We start from the raw sequence: 21,342 nt of genomic DNA, 5'->3' as shown, positions 1-21,342 counted from the left end.
CCCAGAGACAAGATGCGTTGTGGGTTATCAATGGGGAAAGGCTTTCAATCTGGAACATGAACCAAAGATTACCTCTCAATTCGAACAGATGAACTCCTTTCAATTGTCTTTCCTCTTTAATTCAACACTTTCGAAGTTTCAACTGAGGTTCACGTTTCAGCTTTCATTCATCGCAAAACAGCTCAGGAGCAGGAAAAGTGTCAGTATAATCGTCCTTGGGCAAGATTAAACGACCATCCCTTCGGGAAACAGCCGAACACGCAAACCGTTTGCGCCACAGAGACAGGAACTGAGATAAATTTTCAAATGGGGAGAAAGGCATTCACATCTGGAACAAGACCCAAAGAATGCCTCTCAAGTCTAACCGAGGAACTCCCTTTAATTGCCTTTCCTCATTAATTTAACACTTTTTAAGTGTCAACTGAGGTTCACCTTTCAGCTTTCATTCATCGCGAAACAGCTCAGGAGCAGGACCAGTGTCAGTAATTTAAAAATAATCGTCCTTGGGAGAGATTGAAACACCATCTTTTCGGGAAACAGCCAAACACGCACACCGAATGCGCCACAGAGACAGGATCTGTCATAAATCTTCAATTGGGGCGAAAGGCATTCAACTCTGGAACATGAACCAAAGAACTCCTTTCAATTGCCTTTCCTCTTCAATCAATACTTTGGAAGTGTCAACTGAGGTTTACATTTCAGCTTTCATTCATCGCGGACAGCACATGAGCAGGAACGGTGTCAGCGATCAAAAGAAAATTGTCCTTGGGTTGGATTGAACCACCAACTTTTTGGTTAACAGCCTTACACACTAACCAATTGCAACACAGAGACAGGATTTGTCATAAAATTTCTCATGTGGCAAAAGGCATTCACATCTGGAACAAGAACCAACAAATACCTCTCAAGTCCAACAGGTGAGCTTCTTTCAATTGCCTGTCCTCTTCAATTCAACACATTTGAAGTGTCAATTGAGGTTCACGTTTCAGCTTTCATTCATCGCAAAACTGCTCAGGAGCAGGACCAGTGTCAGTAATTTTAAAATAAACGTCCCTTGGGAGAGATTGAAACACCATATTTTAGGGAAACAGCCAAATACGCGCACCGATTGCGCCACAGAGAAAGGATCTGTCATAAATCTTCAAATGGGGTGAAAGGCATTCATCTCTGGAACAGGCACCAACAAATACCTCTCAAGTCCAACAGATGAACTCCTTTCAATTGTCTTTCCTCTTCAATCAATACTTGTGAAGTGTCAACTGAGGTTCACATTTCAGCTTTCATTCATCGCAGACAGCACGTCAGCAGGAACAGTCAGCAATAAAAAAAAATCGTCCCTGGGTGGGATTGAACCACCATTCATTCCAGGAAACAGCCAAACAAGTGCACTGATTGCACCACAGAGACAGGATCTGTCAATTAATCTTCAAATGGGGTGAAAGGCATTCACCTCTGGAACATGCACCAACGAATACCTCTCAAGTCCAACAGATGAACTCATTCAATAACCTTTCCTCTTCAATAAAACACTTCGGAAGCGTCACTGAGGTTCACAAATCAGCTTTCATTCATCGCAGACAGCACGTGAGCCGGAACAGAGTCAGCGATGAAAAAAAATCGCCCCTGGGTGGGATTGAACCACCAACCTTTCGATTAACAGTCGAACGCGCTAACCAATTGCGCCACAGAGACAAGATGTGTTGTGGGTTATCAATGGGGAAAGGCTTTCAACTCTGGAACATGAACCAAAGTTTACCTCTCAATTCGAACAGATGAACTCCTTTCAATATTGTCTTTCCTCTTTAATTCAACACTTTCGAAGTTTCAACAGAGGTTCACGTTTCAGCTTTCATTCATCGCAAAACAGCTCAGGAGCAGGAACAGTGTCAGTGACATAAAAATAATCGTCCTTGGGCAAGATTAAACCACCATCCCTTCGGGAAACAGCCGAACACGCAAACCGTTTGCGCCACAGAGACAGGATCTGAGATAAATTTTCAAATGGGGAGAAAGGCATTCACATCTGGAACAAGACCCAAAGAATGCCTCTCAAGTCTAACCGAGGAACTCCGTTTAATTGCCTTTCCTCATGAATTTAACACTTTTGAAGTGTCAACTGAGGTTCACCTTTCAGCTTTCATTCATCGCGAAACAGCTCAGGAGCAGGACCAGTGTCAGTAGTTTAAAAATAATCGTCCTTGGGAGAGATTGAAACACCATCTTTTCGGGAAACAGCCAAACACGCACACTGAATGCGCCATAGAGACAGGATCTGTCATAAATTTTCAAATGGGGTGTAAGGCATTCAACTCTGGAACATGAACCAAATAATTCCTCTCTCGTCCAACATATGAACTCCTTTCAATTGCCTTTCCTCTTCAATCAATACTTTGGAAGTGTCAACTGAGGTTCACATTTCAGCTTGTATTCATCGAAGACAGCACATGAGCAGGAACAGTGTCAGCGATAAAAAGAAAATTGTCCCTGGGTGGGATTGAACCACCGACCTTTCGGATAACAGCCAAACGTGCCAACCAATTGCGCCACAGAGACAAGATATGTTGTGTGTCATCAATGGGGAAAGGCATTCAACTCTGGAACATGAACCAAAGAATACCTCTCAAATCCAACAGATGAACACTTTTCAATGGCCTTTCCTCTTCAATAAAACACTTTGTAAGCGTCAACTGAGGTTCACAAATCAGCTTTCATTCATCGCGGACAGCACATGAGCAGGAACAGTGTCAGCGATCAAAAGAAAATTGTCCCTGGGTGGGTTTGAACCACCGACTTTTACGGTTAACAGCCTTACATGCTGACCAATTGCAACACAGAGACAGGATCTGTCATAAAACTTCTCATGGGGCAAAAGGCATTCAACTCTGGAACATGAACCAAAGAATTCCTCTCTCGTCCAACAGATGAACTCCTTTCAATTGCCTTTCCTCTTTAATTCAACACTTTTGAAGTGTCAACAGAGGTTCACATTGAAGCTTTCATTCATCGCACACAGAACGTAAGCAGGAACAGTCAGCAATAAAAAAAAATCGCCCCTGGGTGGGATTGAACCACCATTCATTCCAGGAAACAGCCAAACAAGCACACCGATTGCGCCACAGAGACAGGATCTGTCAAAAATCTTCAAATGGGGTGAAAGGCATTCACCTCTGGAACATACACCAACGAATACCTCTCAAGTCCAACAGATGAACTCCTTCAATAACCTTTCCTCTTCAATAAAACACTTCTGAAGCATCAACTGAGGTTCACAAATCAGCTTTCATTCATCGCAGACAGCACGTGAGCCGGAACAGAGTCAGCGATGAAAAAAAATCGCCCCTGGGTGTGATTGAACCACCAACCTTTCGATTAACCTTCGAACGCGCTAACCAATTGCACCACAGAGACAAGATGTGTTGTGGGTTATCAATGGGGAAAGGCTTTCAACTCTGGAACATGAACCAAAGTTTACCTCTCAATTCGAACAGATGAACTCCTTTCAATATTGTCTTTCCTCTTTAATTCAACACTTTCGAAGTTTCAACTGAGGTTCACGTTTCAGCTTTCATTCATTGCAAAACAGCTCAGGAGCAGGAACAGTGTCAGTGACAAAAATAATCGTCCTTGGGCAAGATTAAACCACCATCCCTTCGGGAAACAGCCAAACACGCAAACCGTTTGCGCCACAGAGACAGGATCTGAGATAAATTTTCAAATGGGGAGAAAGGCATTCACATCTGGAACAAGACCCAAAGAATGCCTCTCAAGTCTAACCGAGGAACTCCCTTTAATTGCCTTTCCTCATTAATTTAACACTTTTGAAGTGTCAACTGAGGTTCACCTTTCAGCTTTCATTCATCGCGAAACAGCTCAGGAGCAGGACCAGTGTCAGTAATTTAAAAATAATCGTCCTTGGGAGAGATTGAAACACCATATTTTAGGGAAACAGCCAAACACGCGCACCGATTGCGCCACAGAGAAAGGATCTGTCATAAATCTTCAAATGGGGTGAAAGGCATTCATCTCTGGAACAGGCACCAACGAATACCTCTCAAGTCCAACAGATGAACTCCTTTCAATTGTCTTTCCTCTTCAATCAATACTTTTGAAGTGTCAACTGAGGTTCACATTTCAGCTTTCATTCATCGCAGACAGCACGTCAGCAGGAACAGTCAGCAATAAAAAAAAATCGTCCCTGGGTGGGATTGAACCACCATTCATTCCAGGAAAGAGCCAAACAAGCGCACCGATTGCACCACAGAGACAGGATCTGTCAATAATCTTCAAATGGGGTGAAAGGCATTCACCTCTGGAACATGCACCAACGAATACCTCTCAAGTCCAACAGATGAACTCATTCAATAACCTTTCCTCTTCAATAAAACACTTCGGAAGCGTCAACTGAGGTTCACAAATCAGCTTTCATTCATCGCAGACAGCACGTGAGCCGGAACAGAGTCAGCGATGAAAAAAAATCGCCCCTGGGTGGGATTGAACCACCAACCTTTCAATTAACAGTCAGAACACGCTAACCAATTGCACCACAGAGACAAGATTTGTTGTGGGTTATCAATGGGGAAAGGCTTTCAACTCTGGAACATGAACCAAAGTTTACCTCTCAATTCGAACAGATGAACTCCTTTCAATATTGTCTTTCCTCTTTAATTCAACACTTTCGAAGTTTCAACAGAGGTTCACGTTTCAGCTTTCATTCATCGCAAAACAGCTCAGGAGCAGGAACAGTGTCAGTGACATAAAAATAATCGTCCTTGGGCAAGATTAAACCACCATCCCTTCGGGAAACAGCCGAACACGCAAACCGGTTGCGCCACAGAGACAGGATCTGAGATAAATTTTCAAATGGGGAGAAAGGCATTCACATCTGGAACAAGACCCAAAGAATGCCTCTCAAGTCTAACCGAGGAACTCCCTTTAATTGCCTTTCCTCATTAATTTAACACTTTTGAAGTGTCAACTGAGGTTCACCTTTCAGCTTTCATTCATCGCGAAACAGCTCAGGAGCAGGACCAGTGTCAGTAGTTTAAAAATAATCGTCCTTGGGAGAGATTGAAACACCACCTTTTCGGGAAACAGCCAAACACGCACACTGAATGCGCCATAGAGACAGGATCTGTCATAAATTTTCAATTGGGGTGTAAGGCATTCAACTCTGGAACATGAACCAAATAATTCCTCTCTCGTCCAACAGATGAACTCCTTTCAATTGCCTTTCCTCTTCAATCAATACTTTGGAATTGTCAACTGAGGTTCACATTTCAGCTTTCATTCATCGAAGACAGCACATGAGCAGGAACAGTGTCAGCGATAAAAAGAAAATTGTCCCTGGGTGGGATTGAACCACCGACCTTTCGGATAACAGCCAAACGTGCCAACCAATTATGCCACAGAGACAAGATATGTTGCGTGTCATCAATGGGGAAAGGCATTCAACTCTGGAACATGAACCAAAGAATACCTCTCAAATCCAACAGATGAACTCTTTTCAATAGCCTTTCCTCTTCAATAAAACACTTTGTAAGCGTCAACTGAGGTTCACAAATCAGCTTTCATTCATCGCGGACAGCACATGAGCAGGAACAGTGTCAGCGATCAAAAGAAAATTGTCCCTGGGTGGGATTGAACCACCAACTTTTCGGTTAACAGCCTTACACGCTGACCAATTGCAACACAGAGACAGGATCTGTCATAAAACTTCTCATGGGGCAAAAGGCATTCAACTCTGGAACATGAACCAAAGAATTCCTCTCTCGTCCAACAGATGAACTCCTTTCAATTGCCTTTCCTCTTCAATCAATACTTTTGAAGTGTCAACAGAGGTTCACATTGAAGCTTTCATTCATCGCACACAGAACGTGAGCAGGAACAGTCAGCAATAAAAAAAATCGCCCCTGGGTGGGATTGAACCACCATTCATTCCAGGAAACAGCCAAACAAGCACACCGATTGCGCCACAGAGACAGGATCTGTCAAAAATCTTCAAATGGGGTGAAAGGCATTCACCTCTGGAACATACACCAACGAATACCTCTCAAGTCCAACAGATGAACTCATTCAATAACCTTTCCTCTTCAATAAAACACTTCGGAAGCGTCACTGAGGTTCACAAATCAGCTTTCATTCATCGCAGACAGCACGTGAGCCGGAACAGAGTCAGCGATGAAAAAAAATCGCCCCTGGGTGGGATTGAACCACCAACCTTTCGATTAACAGTCGAACGCGCTAACCAATTGTGCCACAGAGACAAGATGTGTTGTGGGTTATCAATGGGGAAAGGCTTTCAACTCTGGAACATGAACCAAAGTTTACCTCTCAATTCGAACAGATGAACTCCTTTCAATATTGTCTTTCCTCTTTAATTCAACACTTTCGAAGTTTCAACTGAGGTTCACGTTTCAGCTTTCATTCATTGCAAAACAGCTCAGGAGCAGGAACAGTGTCAGTGACAAAAATAATCGTCCTTGGGCAAGATTAAACCACCATCCCTTCGGGAAACAGCCAAACACGCAAACCGTTTGCGCCACAGAGACAGGATCTGAGATAAATTTTCAAATGGGGAGAAAGGCATTCACATCTGGAACAAGAACCAACAAATACCTCTCAAGTCCAACAGGTGAGCTTCTTTCAATTGCCTGTCCTCTTCAATTCAACACTTTTGAAGTGTCAATTGAGGTTCACGTTTCAGCTTTCATTCATCGCAAAACTGCTCAGGAGCAGGACCAGTGTCAGTAATTTTAAAATAAACGTCCCTTGGGAGAGATTGAAACACCATATTTTAGGGAAACAGCCAAACACGCGCACCGATTGCGCCACAGAGAAAGGATCTGTCATAAATCTTCAAATGGGGTGAAAGGCATTCATCTCTGGAACAGGCACCAACAAATACCTCTCAAGTCCAACAGATGAACTCCTTTCAATTGTCTTTCCTCTTCAATCAATACTTGTGAAGTGTCAACTGAGGTTCACATTTCAGCTTTCATTCATCGCAGACAGCACGTCAGCAGGAACAGTCAGCAATAAAAAAAAATCGTCCCTGGGTGGGATTGAACCACCATTCATTCCAGGAAACAGCCAAACAAGTGCACCGATTGCACCACAGAGACAGGATCTGTCAATAATCTTCAAATGGGGTGAAAGGCATTCACCTCTGGAACATGCACCAACGAATACCTCTCAAGTCCAACAGATGAACTCATTCAATAACCTTTCCTCTTCAATAAAACACTTCGGAAGCGTCAACTGAGGTTCACAAATCAGCTTTCATTCATCGCAGACAGCACGTGAGCCGGAATAGTCAGCGATGAAAAAAAATCGCCCCTGGGTGGGATTGAACCACCAACCTTTCGATTAACAGTCGAACGCGCTAACCAATTGCGCCACAGAGACAAGATGTGTTGTGGGTTATCAATGGGGAAAGGCTTTCAATCTGGAACATGAACCAACGAATACCTCTCAAATCCAACAGATGAACTCTTTTCAATAGCCTTTCCTCTTCAATAAAACACTTTGTAAGCGTCAACTGAGGTTCACAAATCAGCTTTCATTCATCGCGGACAGCACATGAGCAGGAACAGTGTCAGCGATAAAAAGAAAATTGTCCCTGGGTGGGATTGAACCACCAACCTTTCGGTTAACAGCCGAACACACTTACCAATTGCAACACAGAGACAGGATCTGTCATAAAACTTCTCATGGGGCAAAAGGCATTCACATCTGGAACAAGAACCAACGAATACCTCTCAAGTCCAACAGATGAACTCCTTCAGTAACCTTTCCTTTTCAATAAAACACTTCGGAAGCGTCAACTGAGGTTCACAAATCAGCTTTCATTCATCGCAGACGCCACGTGAGCAGGAACAGAGTCAGCGATTTAAAAAATCGTCCCTGGGTGGGATTGAACTCACCAACCATTTCGATTAACAGTCGAACGCACTAACCAATTGCGCCCAGAGACAAGATGCGTTGTGGGTTATCAATGGGGAAAGGCTTTCAATCTGGAACATGAACCAAAGATTACCTCTCAATTCGAACAGATGAACTCCTTTCAATTGTCTTTCCTCTTTAATTCAACACTTTCGAAGTTTCAACTGAGGTTCACGTTTCAGCTTTCATTCATCGCAAAACAGCTCAGGAGCAGGAAAAGTGTCAGTATAATCGTCCTTGGGCAAGATTAAACGACCATCCCTTCGGGAAACAGCCGAACACGCAAACCGTTTGCGCCACAGAGACAGGAACTGAGATAAATTTTCAAATGGGGAGAAAGGCATTCACATCTGGAACAAGACCCAAAGAATGCCTCTCAAGTCTAACCGAGGAACTCCCTTTAATTGCCTTTCCTCATTAATTTAACACTTTTTAAGTGTCAACTGAGGTTCACCTTTCAGCTTTCATTCATCGCGAAACAGCTCAGGAGCAGGACCAGTGTCAGTAATTTAAAAATAATCGTCCTTGGGAGAGATTGAAACAGCATCGTTTCGGGAAACAGCCAAACACGCACACCGAATGCGCCACAGAGACAGGATCTGTCATAAATCTTCAATTGGGGCGAAAGGCATTCAACTCTGGAACATGAACCAAAGAACTCCTTTCAATTGCCTTTCCTCTTCAATCAATACTTTGGAAGTGTCAACTGAGGTTTACATTTCAGCTTTCATTCATCGCGGACAGCACATGAGCAGGAACGGTGTCAGCGATCAAAAGAAAATTGTCCTTGGGTTGGATTGAACCACCAACTTTTTGGTTAACAGCCTTACACACTAACCAATTGCAACACAGAGACAGGATTTGTCATAAAATTTCTCATGTGGCAAAAGGCATTCACATCTGGAACAAGAACCAACAAATACCTCTCAAGTCCAACAGGTGAGCTTCTTTCAATTGCCTGTCCTCTTCAATTCAACACTTTTGAAGTGTCAATTGAGGTTCACGTTTCAGCTTTCATTCATCGCAAAACTGCTCAGGAGCAGGACCAGTGTCAGTAATTTTAAAATAAACGTCCCTTGGGAGAGATTGAAACACCATATTTTAGGGAAACAGCCAAACACGCGCACCGATTGCGCCACAGAGAAAGGATCTGTCATAAATCTTCAAATGGGGTGAAAGGCATTCATCTCTGGAACAGGCACCAACAAATACCTCTCAAGTCCAACAGATGAACTCCTTTCAATTGTCTTTCCTCTTCAATCAATACTTGTGAAGTGTCAACTGAGGTTCACATTTCAGCTTTCATTCATCGCAGACAGCACGTCAGCAGGAACAGTCAGCAATAAAAAAAAATCGTCCCTGGGTGGGATTGAACCACCATTCATTCCAGGAAACAGCCAAACAAGTGCACCGATTGCACCACAGAGACAGGATCTGTCAATAATCTTCAAATGGGGTGAAAGGCATTCACCTCTGGAACATGCACCAACGAATACCTCTCAAGTCCAACAGATGAACTCATTCAATAACCTTTCCTCTTCAATAAAACACTTCGGAAGCGTCACTGAGGTTCACAAATCAGCTTTCATTCATCGCAGACAGCACGTGAGCCGGAACAGAGTCAGCGATGAAAAAAAATCGCCCCTGGGTGGGATTGAACCACCAACCTTTCGATTAACAGTCGAACGCGCTAACCAATTGCGCCACAGAGACAAGATGTGTTGTGGGTTATCAATGGGGAAAGGCTTTCAACTCTGGAACATGAACCAAAGTTTACCTCTCAATTCGAACAGATGAACTCCTTTCAATATTGTCTTTCCTCTTTAATTCAACACTTTCGAAGTTTCAACAGAGGTTCACGTTTCAGCTTTCATTCATCGCAAAACAGCTCAGGAGCAGGAACAGTGTCAGTGACATAAAAATAATCGTCCTTGGGCAAGATTAAACCACCATCCCTTCGGGAAACAGCCGAACACGCAAACCGTTTGCGCCACAGAGACAGGATCTGAGATAAATTTTCAAATGGGGAGAAAGGCATTCACATCTGGAACAAGACCCAAAGAATGCCTCTCAAGTCTAACCGAGGAACTCCCTTTAATTGCCTTTCCTCATTAATTTAACACTTTTGAAGTGTCAACTGAGGTTCACCTTTCAGCTTTCATTCATCGCGAAACAGCTCAGGAGCAGGACCAGTGTCAGTAGTTTAAAAATAATCGTCCTTGGGAGAGATTGAAACACCATCTTTTCGGGAAACAGCCAAACACGCACACTGAATGCGCCATAGAGACAGGATCTGTCATAAATTTTCAATTGGGGTGTAAGGCATTCAACTCTGGAACATGAACCAAATAATTCCTCTCTCGTCCAACAGATGAACTCCTTTCAATTGCCTTTCCTCTTCAATCAATACTTTGGAATTGTCAACTGAGGTTCACATTTCAGCTTTCATTCATCGAAGACAGCACATGAGCAGGAACAGTGTCAGCGATAAAAAGAAAATTGTCCCTGGGTGGGATTGAACCACCGACCTTTCGGATAACAGCCAAACGTGCCAACCAATTATGCCACAGAGACAAGATATGTTGCGTGTCATCAATGGGGAAAGGCATTCAACTCTGGAACATGAACCAAAGAATACCTCTCAAATCCAACAGATGAACTCTTTTCAATAGCCTTTCCTCTTCAATAAAACACTTTGTAAGCGTCAACTGAGGTTCACAAATCAGCTTTCATTCATCGCGGACAGCACATGAGCAGGAACAGTGTCAGCGATCAAAAGAAAATTGTCCCTGGGTGGGATTGAACCACCAACTTTTCGGTTAACAGCCTTACATGCTGACCAATTGCAACACAGAGACAGGATCTGTCATAAAACTTCTCATGGGGCAAAAGGCATTCAACTCTGGAACATGAACCAAAGAATTCCTCTCTCGTCCAACAGATGAACTCCTTTCAATTGCCTTTCCTCTTCAATCAATACTTTTGAAGTGTCAACAGAGGTTCACATTGAAGCTTTCATTCATCGCACACAGAACGTGAGCAGGAACAGTCAGCAATAAAAAAAATCGCCCCTGGGTGGGATTGAACCACCATTCATTCCAGGAAACAGCCAAACAAGCACACCGATTGCGCCACAGAGACAGGATCTGTCAAAAATCTTCAAATGGGGTGAAAGGCATTCACCTCTGGAACATACACCAACGAATACCTCTCAAGTCCAACAGATGAACTCCTTCAATAACCTTTCCTCTTCAATAAAACACTTCGGAAGCGTCAACTGAGGTTCACAAATCAGCTTTCATTCATCGCAGACAGCACGTGAGCCGGAACAGAGTCAGCGATGAAAAAAAATCGCCCCTGGGTGGGATTGAACCACCAACCTTTCTGATTAACAGTCGAACGCGCTAACCAATTGCGCCACAGAGACAAGATGTGTTGTGGGTTATCAATGGGGAAAGGCTTTCAACTCTGGAACATGAACCAAAGTTTACCTCTCAATTCGAACAGATGAACTCCTTTCAATATTGTCTTTCCTCTTTAATTCAACACTTTCGAAGTTTCAACAGAGGTTCACGTTTCAGCTTTCATTCATCGCAAAACAGCTCAGGAGCAGGAACAGTGTCAGTGACATAAAAATAATCGTCCTTGGGCAAGATTAAACCACCATCCCTTCGGGAAACAGCCGAACACGCAAACCGTTTGCGCCACAGAGACAGGATCTGAGATAAATTTTCAAATGGGGAGAAAGGCATTCACATCTGGAACAAGAACCAACAAATACCTCTCAAGTCCAACAGGTGAGCTTCTTTCAATTGCCTGTCCTCTTCAATTCAACACTTTTGAAGTGTCAATTGAGGTTCACGTTTCAGCTTTCATTCATCGCAAAACTGCTCAGGAGCAGGACCAGTGTCAGTAATTTTAAAATAAACGTCCCTTGGGAGAGATTGAAACACCATATTTTAGGGAAACAGCCAAACACGCGCACCGATTGCGCCACAGAGAAAGGATCTGTCATAAATCTTCAAATGGGGTGAAAGGCATTCATCTCTGGAACAGGCACCAACAAATACCTCTCAAGTCCAACAGATGAACTCCTTTCAATTGTCTTTCCTCTTCAATCAATACTTGTGAAGTGTCAACTGAGGTTCACATTTCAGCTTTCATTCATCGCAGACAGCACGTCAGCAGGAACAGTCAGCAATAAAAAAAAATCGTCCCTGGGTGGGATTGAACCACCATTCATTCCAGGAAACAGCCAAACAAGTGCACCGATTGCACCACAGAGACAGGATCTGTCAATAATCTTCAAATGGGGTGAAAGGCATTCACCTCTGGAACATGCACCAACGAATACCTCTCAAGTCCAACAGATGAACTCATTCAATAACCTTTCCTCTTCAATAAAACACTTCGGAAGCGTCAACTGAGGTTCACAAATCAGCTTTCATTCATCGCAGACAGCACGTGAGCCGGAATAGTCAGCGATGAAAAAAAATAGCCCCTGGGTGGGATTGAACCACCAACCTTTCGATTAACAGTCGAACGCGCTAACCAATTGCGCCACAGAGACAAGATGTGTTGTGGGTTATCAATGGGGAAAGGCTTTCAATCTGGAACATGAACCAACGAATACCTCTCAAATCCAACAGATGAACTCTTTTCAATAGCCTTTCCTCTTCAATAAAACACTTTGTAAGCGTCAACTGAGGTTCACAAATCAGCTTTCATTCATCGCGGACAGCACATGAGCAGGAACAGTGCCAGCGATAAAAAGAAAATTGTCCCTGGGTGGGATTGAACCACCAACCTTTCGGTTAACAGCCGAACACGCTTACCAATTGCAACACAGAGACAGGATCTGTCATAAAACTTCTCATGGGGCAAAAGGCATTCACATCTGGAACAAGAACCAACGAATACCTCTCAAGTCCAACAGATGAACTCCTTCAGTAACCTTTCCTTTTCAATAAAACACTTCGGAAGCGTCAACTGAGGTTCACAAATCAGCTTTCATTCATCGCAGACGCCACGTGAGCAGGAACAGAGTCAGCGATTTAAAAAATCGTCCCTGGGTGGGATTGAACCACCAACCATTTCGATTAACAGTCGAACGCACTAACCAATTGCGCCCAGAGACAAGATGCGTTGTGGGTTATCAATGGGGAAAGGCTTTCAATCTGGAACATGAACCAAAGATTACCTCTCAATTCGAACAGATGAACTCCTTTCAATTGTCTTTCCTCTTTAATTCAACACTTTCGAAGTTTCAACTGAGGTTCACGTTTCAGCTTTCATTCATCGCAAAACAGCTCAGGAGCAGGAAAAGTGTCAGTATAATCGTCCTTGGGCAAGATTAAACGACCATCCCTTCGGGAAACAGCCGAACACGCAAACCGTTTGCGCCACAGAGACAGGAACTGAGATAAATTTTCAAATGGGGAGAAAGGCATTCACATCTGGAACAAGACCCAAAGAATGCCTCTCAAGTCTAACCGAGGAACTCCCTTTAATTGCCTTTCCTCATTAATTTAACACTTTTTAAGTGTCAACTGAGGTTCACCTTTCAGCTTTCATTCATCGCGAAACAGCTCAGGAGCAGGACCAGTGTCAGTAATTTAAAAATAATCGTCCTTGGGAGAGATTGAAACAGCATCGTTTCGGGAAACAGCCAAACACGCACACCGAATGCGCCACAGAGACAGGATCTGTCATAAATCTTCAATTGGGGCGAAAGGCATTCAACTCTGGAACATGAACCAAAGAACTCCTTTCAATTGCCTTTCCTCTTCAATCAATACTTTGGAAGTGTCAACTGAGGTTTACATTTCAGCTTTCATTCATCGCGGACAGCACATGAGCAGGAACGGTGTCAGCGATCAAAAGAAAATTGTCCTTGGGTTGGATTGAACCACCAACTTTTTGGTTAACAGCCTTACACACTAACCAATTGCAACACAGAGACAGGATTTGTCATAAAATTTCTCATGTGGCAAAAGGCATTCACATCTGGAACAAGAACCAACAAATACCTCTCAAGTCCAACAGGTGAGCTTCTTTCAATTGCCTGTCCTCTTCAATTCAACACTTTTGAAGTGTCAATTGAGGTTCACGTTTCAGCTTTCATTCATCGCAAAACTGCTCAGGAGCAGGACCAGTGTCAGTAATTTTAAAATAAACGTCCCTTGGGAGAGATTGAAACACCATATTTTAGGGAAACAGCCAAACACGCGCACCGATTGCGCCACAGAGAAAGGATCTGTCATAAATCTTCAAATGGGGTGAAAGGCATTCATCTCTGGAACAGGCACCAACAAATACCTCTCAAGTCCAACAGATGAACTCCTTTCAATTGTCTTTCCTCTTCAATCAATACTTGTGAAGTGTCAACTGAGGTTCACATTTCAGCTTTCATTCATCGCAGACAGCACGTCAGCAGGAACAGTCAGCAATAAAAAAAAATCGTCCCTGGGTGGGATTGAACCACCATTCATTCCAGGAAACAGCCAAACAAGTGCACCGATTGCACCACAGAGACAGGATCTGTCAATAATCTTCAAATGGGGTGAAAGGCATTCACCTCTGGAACATGCACCAACGAATACCTCTCAAGTCCAACAGATGAACTCATTCAATAACCTTTCCTCTTCAATAAAACACTTCGGAAGCGTCACTGAGGTTCACAAATCAGCTTTCATTCATCGCAGACAGCACGTGAGCCGGAACAGAGTCAGCGATGAAAAAAAATCGCCCCTGGGTGGGATTGAACCACCAACCTTTCGATTAACAGTCGAACGCGCTAACCAATTGCGCCACAGAGACAAGATGTGTTGTGGGTTATCAATGGGGAAAGGCTTTCAACTCTGGAACATGAACCAAAGTTTACCTCTCAATTCGAACAGATGAACTCCTTTCAATATTGTCTTTCCTCTTTAATTCAACACTTTCGAAGTTTCAACAGAGGTTCACGTTTCAGCTTTCATTCATCGCAAAACAGCTCAGGAGCAGGAACAGTGTCAGTGACATAAAAATAATCGTCCTTGGGCAAGATTAAACCACCATCCCTTCGGGAAACAGCCGAACACGCAAACCGTTTGCGCCACAGAGACAGGATCTGAGATAAATTTTCAAATGGGGAGAAAGGCATTCACATCTGGAACAAGACCCAAAGAATGCCTCTCAAGTCTAACCGAGGAACTCCCTTTAATTGCCTTTCCTCATTAATTTAACACTTTTGAAGTGTCAACTGAGGTTCACCTTTCAGCTTTCATTCATCGCGAAACAGCTCAGGAGCAGGACCAGTGTCAGTAGTTTAAAAATAATCGTCCTTGGGAGAGATTGAAACACCATCTTTTCGGGAAACAGCCAAACACGCACACTGAATGCGCCATAGAGACAGGATCTGTCATAAATTTTCAAATGGGGTGTAAGGCATTCAACTCTGGAACATGAACCAAATAATTCCTCTCTCGTCCAACATATGAACTCCTTTCAATTGCCTTTCCTCTTCAATCAATACTTTGGAAGTGTCAACTGAGGTTCACATTTCAGCTTGTATTCATCGAAGACAGCACATGAGCAGGAACAGTGTCAGCGATAAAAAGAAAATTGTCCCTGGGTGGGATTGAACCACCGACCTTTCGGATAACAGCCAAACGTGCCAACCAATTGCGCCACAGAGACAAGATATGTTGCGTGTCATCAATGGGGAAAGGCATTCAACTCTGGAACATGAACCAAAGAATACCTCTCAAATCCAACAGATGAACACTTTTCAATCGCCTTTCCTCTTCAATAAAACACTTTGTAAGCGTCAACTGAGGTTCACAAATCAGCTTTCATTCATCGCGGACAGCACATGAGCAGGAACAGTGTCAGCGATCAAAAGAAAATTGTCCCTGGGTGGGTTTGAACCACCAACTTTTAACGGTTAACAGCCTTACATGCTGACCAATTGCAACACAGAGACAGGATCTGTCATAAAACTTCTCATGGGGCAAAAGGCATTCAACTCTGGAACATGAACCAAAGAATTCCTCTCTCGTCCAACAGATGAACTCCTTTCAATTGCCTTTCCTCTTTAATTCAACACTTTTGAAGTGTCAACAGAGGTTCACATTGAAGCTTTCATTCATCGCACACAGAACGTAAGCAGGAACAGTCAGCAATAAAAAAAATCGCCCCTGGGTGGGATTGAACCACCATTCATTCCAGGAAACAGCCAAACACGCAAACCGTTTGCGCCACAGAGACAGGATCTGAGATGAATTTTCAAATGGGGAGAAAGGCATTCACATCTGGAACAAGACCCAAAGAATGCCTCTCAAGTCTAACCGAGGAACTCCCTTTAATTGCCTTTCCTCATTAATTTAACACTTTTGAAGTGTCAACTGAGGTTCACCTTTCAGCTTTCATTCATCGCGAAACAGCTCAGGAGCAGGACCAGTGTCAGTAATTTAAAAATAATCGTCCTTGGGAGAGATTGAAACACCATCTTTTCGGGAAACAGCCAAACACGCACACCGAATGCGCCACAGAGACAGGATCTGTCCTTAATCTTCAATTGGGGCGAAAGGCATTCAACTCTGGAACATGAACCAAAGAACTCCTTTCAATTGCCTTTCCTCTTCAATCAATACTTTGGAAGTGTCAACTGAGGTTTACATTTCAGCTTTCATTCATCGCGGACAGCACATGAGCAGGAATGGTGTCAGCGATCAAAAGAAAATTGTCCTTGGGTTGGATTGAACCACCAACTTTTTGGTTAACAGCCTTAACACACTAACCAATTGCAACACAGAGACAGGATCTGTCATAAAACTTCTCATGGGGCAAAAGGCATTCACATCTGGAACAAGAACCAACAAATACCTCTCAAGTCCAACAGGTGAGCTTCTTTCAATTGCCTGTCCTCTTCAATTCAACACTTTTGAAGTGTCAATTGAGGTTCACGTTTCAGCTTTCATTCATCGCAAAACTGCTCAGGAGCAGGACCAGTGTCAGTAATTTTAAAATAAACGTCCCTTGGGAGAGATTGAAACACCATATTTAAGGGAAACAGCCAAACACGCGCACCGATTGCGCCACAGAGAAAGGATCTGTCATAAATCTTCAAATGGGGTGAAAGGCATTCATCTCTGGAACAGGCACCAACGAATACCTCTCAAGTCCAACAGATGAACTCCTTTCAATTGTCTTTCCTCTTCAATCAATACTTTTGAAGTGTCAACTGAGGTTCACATTTCAGCTTTCATTCATCGCAGACAGCACGTCAGCAGGAACAGTCAGCAATAAAAAAAAATCGTCCCTGGGTGGGATTGAACCACCATTCATTCCAGGAAAGAGCCAAACAAGCACACCGATTGCACCACAGAGACAGGATCTGTCAATAATCTTCAAATGGGGTGAAAGGCATTCACCTCTGGAACATGCACCAACGAATACCTCTCAAGTCCAACAGATGAACTCATTCAATAACCTTTCCTCTTCAATAAAACACTTCGGAAGCGTCAACTGAGGTTCACAAATCAGCTTTCATTCATCGCAGACAGCACGTGAGCCGGAACAGAGTGAGCGATGAAAAAAAATCGCCCCTGGGTGGGATTGAACCACCAACCTTTCGATTAACAGTCAGAACACGCTAACCAATTGCGCCACAGAGACAAGATGCGTTGTGGGTTATCAATGGGGAAAGGCTTTCAACTCTGGAACATGAACCAAAGTTTACCTCTCAATTCGAACAGATGAACTCCTTTCAATATTGTCTTTCCTCTTTAATTCAACACTTTCGAAGTTTCAACAGAGGTTCACGTTTCAGCTTTCATTCATCGCAAAACAGCTCAGGAGCAGGAACAGTGTCAGTGACATAAAAATAATCGTCCTTGGGCAAGATTAAACCACCATCCCTTCGGGAAACAGCCGAACACGCAAACCGGTTGCGCCACAGAGACAGGATCTGAGATAAATTTTCAAATGGGGAGAAAGGCATTCACATCTGGAACAAGACCCAAAGAATGCCTCTCAAGTCTAACCGAGGAACTCCCTTTAATTGCCTTTCCTCATTAATTTAACACTTTTGAAGTGTCAACTGAGGTTCACCTTTCAGCTTTCATTCATCGCGAAACAGCTCAGGAGCAGGACCAGTGTCAGTAGTTTAAAAATAATCGTCCTTGGGAGAGATTGAAACACCATCTTTTCGGGAAACAGCCAAACACGCACACTGAATGCGCCATAGAGACAGGATCTGTCATAAACTTTCAATTGGGGTGTAAGGCATTCAACTCTGGAACATGAACCAAATAATTCCTCTCTCGTCCAACAGATGAACTCCTTTCAATTGCCTTTCCTCTTCAATCAATACTTTGGAATTGTCAACTGAGGTTCACATTTCAGCTTTCATTCATCGAAGACAGCACATGAGCAGGAACAGTGTCAGCGATAAAAAGAAAATTGTCCCTGGGTGGGATTGAACCACCGACCTTTCGGATAACAGCCAAACGTGCCAACCAATTGCGCCACAGAGACAAGATATGTTGCATGTCATCAATGGGGAAAGGCATTCAACTCTGGAACATGAACCAAAGAATACCTCTCAAATCCAACAGATGAACTCTTTTCAATAGCCTTTCCTCTTCAATAAAACACTTTGTAAGCGCCAACTGAGGTTCACAAATCAGCTTTCATTCATCGCGGACAGCACATGAGCAGGAACAGTGTCAGCGATCAAAAGAAAATTGTCCCTGGGTGGGATTGAACCACCAACTTTTCGGTTAACAGCCTTACACGCTGACCAATTGCAACACAGAGACAGGATCTGTCATAAAACTTCTCATGGGGCAAAAGGCATTCAACTCTGGAACATGAACCAAAGAATTCCTCTCTCGTCCAACAGATGAACTCCTTTCAATTGCCTTTCCTCTTCAATCAATACTTTTGAAGTGTCAACAGAGGTTCACATTGAAGCTTTCATTCATCGCACACAGAACGTGAGCAGGAACAGTCAGCAATAAAAAAAATCGCCCCTGGGTGGGATTGAACCACCATTCATTCCAGGAAACAGCCAAACAAGCACACCGATTGCGCCACAGAGACAGGATCTGTCAAAAATCTTCAAATGGGGTGAAAGGCATTCACCTCTGGAACATACACCAACGAATACCTCTCAAGTCCAACAGATGAACTCCTTCAATAACCTTTCCTCTTCAATAAAACACTTCGGAAGCGTCAACTGAGGTTCACAAATCAGCTTTCATTCATCGCAGACAGCACGTGAGCCGGAACAGAGTCAGCGATGAAAAAAAAATCGCCCCTGGGTGGGATTGAACCACCAACCTTTCTGATTAACAGTCGAACGCGCTAACCAATTGCGCCACAGAGACAAGATGTGTTGTGGGTTATCAATGGGGAAAGGCTTTCAACTCTGGAACATGAACCAAAGTTTACCTCTCAATTCGAACAGATGAACTCCTTTCAATATTGTCTTTCCTCTTTAATTCAACACTTTCGAAGTTTCAACAGAGGTTCACGTTTCAGCTTTCATTCATCGCAAAACAGCTCAGGAGCAGGAACAGTGTCAGTGACATAAAAATAATCGTCCTTGGGCAAGATTAAACCACCATCCCTTCGGGAAACAGCCGAACACGCAAACCGTTTGCGCCACAGAGACAGGATCTGAGATAAATTTTCAAATGGGGAGAAAGGCATTCACATCTGGAACAAGACCCAAAGGATGCCTCTCAATTCTAACTGAGGAACTCCCTTTAATTGCCTTTCCTCATTAATTTAACACTTTTGAAGTGTCAACTGAGGTTCACCTTTCAGCTTTCATTCATCGCGAAACAGCTCAGGAGCAGGACCAGTGTCAGTAGTTTTAAAATAATCGTCCTTGGGAGAGATTGAAACACCATCTTTTCGGGAAACAGCCAAACACGCACACTGAATGCGCCATAGAGACAGGATCTGTCATAAATTTTCAATTGGGGTGTAAGGCATTCAACTCTGGAACATGAACCAAATAATTCCTCTCAAGTCCAACAGATGAACTCCTTCAATAACCTTTCCTCTTCAATAAAACACTTCGGAAGCGTCAACTGAGGTTCACAAATCAGCTTTCATTCATCGCAGACAGCACGTGAGCCGGAACAGAGTCAGCGATGAAAAAAAAACGCCCCTGGGTGGGATTGAACCACCAACCTTTCAATTAACAGTCGAACGCGCTAACCAATTGCGCCACAGAGACAAGATGTGTTGTGGGTTATCAATGGGGAAAGGCTTTCAATCTGGAACATGAACCAACGAATACCTCTCAAATCCAACAGATGAACTCTTTTCAATAGCCTTTCCTCTTCAATAAAACACTTTGTAAGCGTCAACTGAGGTTCACAAATCAGCTTTCATTCATCGCGGACAGCACATGAGCAGGAACAGTGTCAGCGATAAAAAGAAAATTGTCCCTGGGTGGGATTGAACCACCAACCTTTCAGTTAACAGCCGAACACGCTAACCAATTGCAACACAGAGACAGGATCTGTCATAAAACTTCTCATGGGGCAAAAGGCATTCAAATCTGGAACAAGAACCAACGAATACCTCTCAAGTCCAACAGATGAACTCCTTCAGTAACCTTTCCTCTTCAATAAAACACTTCGGAAGCGTCAACTGCGGTTCACAAATCAGCTTTCATTCATCGCAGATGCCACGTGAGCAGGAACAGAGTCAGCGATTTAAAAAATCGTCCCTGGGTGGGATTGAACCACCAACCTTTCGAGTAACAGTCGAACGCACTAACCAATTGCGCCCAGAGACAAGATGTGTTGTGGGTTATCAATGGGGAAAGGCTTTCAATCTGGAACATGAACCAAAGATTACCTCTCAATTCGAACAGATGAACTCCTTTCAATTGTCTTTCCTCTTTAATTCAACACTTTCGAAGTTTCAACTGAGGTTCACGTTTCAGCTTTCATTCATCGCAAAACAGCTCAGGAGCAGGAACAGTGTCAGTGACAAAAATAATCGTCCTTGGGCAAGATTAAACCACCATCCCTTCGGGAAACAGCCAAAACGCAAACCGTTTGTGCCACAGAGACAGGATCTGAGATAAATTTTCAAATGGGGAGAAAGGCATTCACATCTGGAACAAGACCCAAAGAATGCCTCTCAAGTCTAACCGAGGAACTCCCTTTAATTGCCTTTCCTCATTAATTTAACACTTTTGAAGTGTCAACTGAGGTTCACCTTTCAGCTTTCATTCATCGCGAAACAGCTCAGGAGCAGGACCAGTGTCAGTAATATAAAAATAATCGTCCTTGGGAGAGATTGAAACACCATCTTTTCGGGAAACAGCCAAACACACACACCGAATGCGCCACAGAGACAGGATCTGTCATAAATCTTCAATTGGGGCGA

General features: G+C 43.4%; 20 non-coding genes across 20 annotated transcripts; all 20 read right to left on the bottom strand.

Moving 5' to 3' along the window:
• Positions 1-1,618: 1,618 nt before the first annotated feature.
• TRNAN-GUU (transfer RNA asparagine (anticodon GUU)) lies at positions 1,619-1,692 on the bottom strand. Its single transcript has one exon. It is a non-coding gene; the product is annotated as a tRNA-Asn (tRNA).
• A 787-nt stretch (positions 1,693-2,479) lies between these two features.
• TRNAN-GUU (transfer RNA asparagine (anticodon GUU)) lies at positions 2,480-2,553 on the bottom strand. Its single transcript has one exon. It is a non-coding gene; the product is annotated as a tRNA-Asn (tRNA).
• A 1,923-nt stretch (positions 2,554-4,476) lies between these two features.
• TRNAN-GUU (transfer RNA asparagine (anticodon GUU)) lies at positions 4,477-4,551 on the bottom strand. Its single transcript has one exon. It is a non-coding gene; the product is annotated as a tRNA-Asn (tRNA).
• Positions 4,552-5,338: 787 nt separating this feature from the next.
• Positions 5,339-5,412, bottom strand: TRNAN-GUU (transfer RNA asparagine (anticodon GUU)). The gene has a single exon. It is a non-coding gene; the product is annotated as a tRNA-Asn (tRNA).
• Positions 5,413-6,189: 777 nt separating this feature from the next.
• TRNAN-GUU (transfer RNA asparagine (anticodon GUU)) lies at positions 6,190-6,263 on the bottom strand. Its single transcript has one exon. It is a non-coding gene; the product is annotated as a tRNA-Asn (tRNA).
• A 1,067-nt stretch (positions 6,264-7,330) lies between these two features.
• TRNAN-GUU (transfer RNA asparagine (anticodon GUU)) lies at positions 7,331-7,404 on the bottom strand. Its single transcript has one exon. It is a non-coding gene; the product is annotated as a tRNA-Asn (tRNA).
• A 209-nt stretch (positions 7,405-7,613) lies between these two features.
• Positions 7,614-7,687, bottom strand: TRNAN-GUU (transfer RNA asparagine (anticodon GUU)). The gene has a single exon. It is a non-coding gene; the product is annotated as a tRNA-Asn (tRNA).
• A 1,893-nt stretch (positions 7,688-9,580) lies between these two features.
• TRNAN-GUU (transfer RNA asparagine (anticodon GUU)) lies at positions 9,581-9,654 on the bottom strand. Its single transcript has one exon. It is a non-coding gene; the product is annotated as a tRNA-Asn (tRNA).
• Positions 9,655-10,441: 787 nt separating this feature from the next.
• TRNAN-GUU (transfer RNA asparagine (anticodon GUU)) lies at positions 10,442-10,515 on the bottom strand. Its single transcript has one exon. It is a non-coding gene; the product is annotated as a tRNA-Asn (tRNA).
• A 778-nt stretch (positions 10,516-11,293) lies between these two features.
• Positions 11,294-11,368, bottom strand: TRNAN-GUU (transfer RNA asparagine (anticodon GUU)). The gene has a single exon. It is a non-coding gene; the product is annotated as a tRNA-Asn (tRNA).
• Positions 11,369-12,437: 1,069 nt separating this feature from the next.
• On the bottom strand, positions 12,438-12,511 carry TRNAN-GUU (transfer RNA asparagine (anticodon GUU)). Its single transcript has one exon. It is a non-coding gene; the product is annotated as a tRNA-Asn (tRNA).
• A 209-nt stretch (positions 12,512-12,720) lies between these two features.
• On the bottom strand, positions 12,721-12,794 carry TRNAN-GUU (transfer RNA asparagine (anticodon GUU)). The gene has a single exon. It is a non-coding gene; the product is annotated as a tRNA-Asn (tRNA).
• Positions 12,795-14,686: 1,892 nt separating this feature from the next.
• TRNAN-GUU (transfer RNA asparagine (anticodon GUU)) lies at positions 14,687-14,760 on the bottom strand. The gene has a single exon. It is a non-coding gene; the product is annotated as a tRNA-Asn (tRNA).
• A 787-nt stretch (positions 14,761-15,547) lies between these two features.
• TRNAN-GUU (transfer RNA asparagine (anticodon GUU)) lies at positions 15,548-15,621 on the bottom strand. Its single transcript has one exon. It is a non-coding gene; the product is annotated as a tRNA-Asn (tRNA).
• Positions 15,622-17,526: 1,905 nt separating this feature from the next.
• TRNAN-GUU (transfer RNA asparagine (anticodon GUU)) lies at positions 17,527-17,601 on the bottom strand. Its single transcript has one exon. It is a non-coding gene; the product is annotated as a tRNA-Asn (tRNA).
• Positions 17,602-18,388: 787 nt separating this feature from the next.
• Positions 18,389-18,462, bottom strand: TRNAN-GUU (transfer RNA asparagine (anticodon GUU)). The gene has a single exon. It is a non-coding gene; the product is annotated as a tRNA-Asn (tRNA).
• A 779-nt stretch (positions 18,463-19,241) lies between these two features.
• TRNAN-GUU (transfer RNA asparagine (anticodon GUU)) lies at positions 19,242-19,316 on the bottom strand. Its single transcript has one exon. It is a non-coding gene; the product is annotated as a tRNA-Asn (tRNA).
• A 786-nt stretch (positions 19,317-20,102) lies between these two features.
• TRNAN-GUU (transfer RNA asparagine (anticodon GUU)) lies at positions 20,103-20,176 on the bottom strand. Its single transcript has one exon. It is a non-coding gene; the product is annotated as a tRNA-Asn (tRNA).
• A 209-nt stretch (positions 20,177-20,385) lies between these two features.
• Positions 20,386-20,459, bottom strand: TRNAN-GUU (transfer RNA asparagine (anticodon GUU)). Its single transcript has one exon. It is a non-coding gene; the product is annotated as a tRNA-Asn (tRNA).
• Positions 20,460-20,669: 210 nt separating this feature from the next.
• TRNAN-GUU (transfer RNA asparagine (anticodon GUU)) lies at positions 20,670-20,742 on the bottom strand. The gene has a single exon. It is a non-coding gene; the product is annotated as a tRNA-Asn (tRNA).
• Between the last annotated feature and the right edge of the window lie 600 nt (positions 20,743-21,342).

Source organism: Myxine glutinosa, chromosome 4 (assembly GCF_964187855.1).
Source record: "Myxine glutinosa chromosome 4, kmMyxGlut1.1, whole genome shotgun sequence".
Classification (NCBI taxonomy): Eukaryota; Metazoa; Chordata; class Myxini; order Myxiniformes; family Myxinidae; genus Myxine; species Myxine glutinosa.
Note: the sequence above shows the minus strand (reverse complement) of the source record. Positions and strands in the feature narration are given on the sequence as shown.